Source organism: Gekko japonicus, unplaced genomic scaffold (genome assembly GCF_001447785.1).
Source record: "Gekko japonicus isolate JY-2015 unplaced genomic scaffold, Gekko_japonicus_V1.1 scaffold1676, whole genome shotgun sequence".
Taxonomy (NCBI): domain Eukaryota; kingdom Metazoa; phylum Chordata; class Lepidosauria; order Squamata; family Gekkonidae; genus Gekko; species Gekko japonicus.
Genome location: NW_015172056.1, coordinates 80,659 through 82,900, shown reverse-complemented (window position 1 = coordinate 82,900; position 2,242 = coordinate 80,659).

The following is a 2,242-nucleotide window of genomic DNA, read 5'->3' as shown; positions in this document are numbered from 1 at the left end:
TAAAAATACCTCTGCGTTTATTTGAATCCTTCAGATAACAAAGAGTGTTTGCTCGGCAGAAACCACTCACAAAATACAGCACTGGCAAAAAAACAACAACAACACTATACTTGCACTGGGGTAATCTTGCGACCTGGCTTTCTCACCCGAAGGTTTAAGAAAGAGAGTCCACTCCCACAGGCATAGTCCACAGCATTCCTGGTTGCAGTCGTGAAGGCCTCAGCCTCTGTTCGTTCCCTGTGTGACTACTGCCCGACGTTCGGTAAAGGCCTCTTATCAGTTGGTCAAGGCCACCAGGTGTTTTTAATTAACGCTCAGCCCCAAACAGGCTGCAACCAGCCTGTGAAAACTTATAGCTTGGTCGCATTAATAAAAGCCTAAGTTCTGTAAGTTCTAATCCTTACAGCGCCCTAAAGCGCCCCGGATCCGAGCTCCTCTCTTCCTGAGGTGCTCGTTCGGGTCTCCGCTCGCGCGGAATCCCTCCTCCACCGCGGGCGGGCGAGACGCCCTCGGGAGCAACCCGAGGATGCGTCCACCATTCGCGGGAGGTGCTGGCCCACTTTGATGATCCCTCCCAGTTGTCCTGGCGTGTGACGCCTCCCCCTACGGCATCGGCGCAGTTCTTGCACACGTTCTCCCCGACGGCCGCGAGGTTCCCGTGGCCTATTACTCGCGGACGCTGATGGCCGTGGAGCGCAACTATGCAGAAATCAACAGGGAGGGGTTGGCAATTGTGGCAGGGGTAAAAAATTTTCACAACTTCGTATATGGGCACCCCTTCATGATTGTTACAGACCATAAGCCCCTTTTGGGCCTCCTGGCTGCCGACAAGCAAACGCCACAAGTCTTGTCTCCCCGGGTGCTCAGGTGGTCACTTTTCCTGGCAGGGTACCAGTACCGCCTGGAACACCACCCAGGCAAAGCAATGGGCCACACCGATGCTCTGAGCAGGCTGCCGCTCCCCGTCGCGGATGCCAACCCAGCACCTGCCACGGGCGTTCTGCTCCTTGAGGACGTTCCGCAGCCCCCTCTGCAAGCTGCCGACGTTGCGGCCAAGTCAAACCACGACCCCCTTATCTCCCAGGTCCAGAGGTGCCAGACATGCCAGGAAGTTCGGCCCAACCCGCCAAGCACACCCTCACAGTCCTGGGAGTCAACCCGCAAACCCTGGTCCCGGCTACATCTCGATTTTGCCGGACTGTTCCAGGGACTAACATTCCTAATCGTGGTTGACTCCTACTCCAAATGGCTGGAGGTCAGCCCCGTGTCCACTACCCCCACCAAGGCAGTAATCAGATCCCTACGCCGGCTCTTCACCACACATGGCCTGCCGGATACTATAGACAATGGGGCAGCCTTTGCAGTGGGTGCCTTCGGGACAGCTGCTCCCCAAGAGCCACCCTTTGTCCCCGACCCTGGAGAAAGGAGACAAGCCATTGTAAGACAAGCTCCTGAATCCCCACATTGGAAAGGTGGTGGCCGAGCAGCTTATAATCAACCGTGTCGAATGCTGCCGACAGGTCTAGCAACAGCAGCACCGCCGTCCCACCCCGATCCAGATGCCTCCGGAGGTCACCCATGAGGGGGGGTGAATCTGGCCTGTTACAGCCGGCCAGATTAACCCGGGGTTACTCTAGCCTAGGCCAGAATAACCCCTTAATAACCCCTCCGGGGTTATTCTAGGCTAGGCCAGAGTAACCCCGGGGTTACTCTGGCCTAGCCTAGAATAACCCCGAGTGTTTATTGAGGGGTTATTCTGGCCTAGCCTAGAGTAACCCCGGGTTAATCTGGCCGGCTGTAACAGGCCAGATTCCCCCCCTCCCCCGGCCAGAGTAACCCTGGGGTTACTCTGGCCGGGGGGTTACTCTGCCAGAGTGGTAAGTTAAATGTCAGCTGAATCCAATCTCTTCTTCTTTTTAACTTCTTTTTTTAACTTCTTCTTTTTAACTGCACAACACAACAACCTGTAACCCCGGGCTTAGTTGAGTGGTAACTTAGATGTCAGTGTAACCAGCACAGTGTCAGCTTCTGAGGGTTTCAGGTCCATGAGAAACTTGTCAGGCAATCTGAGATTCCTCTTGGTAGTGAAGAACAGGGTATGAATCCAATCTCATTAGTCAAAAGACCCAAATATCAACAGTACTACGACTGACATTTCTTTGGAGAGCCAAATTTTTTAAACTATATAGGTAAGTTGTTGTTCAGTCGCACAGTCGAGTCCGACTCTTCGCGACCCCATGGA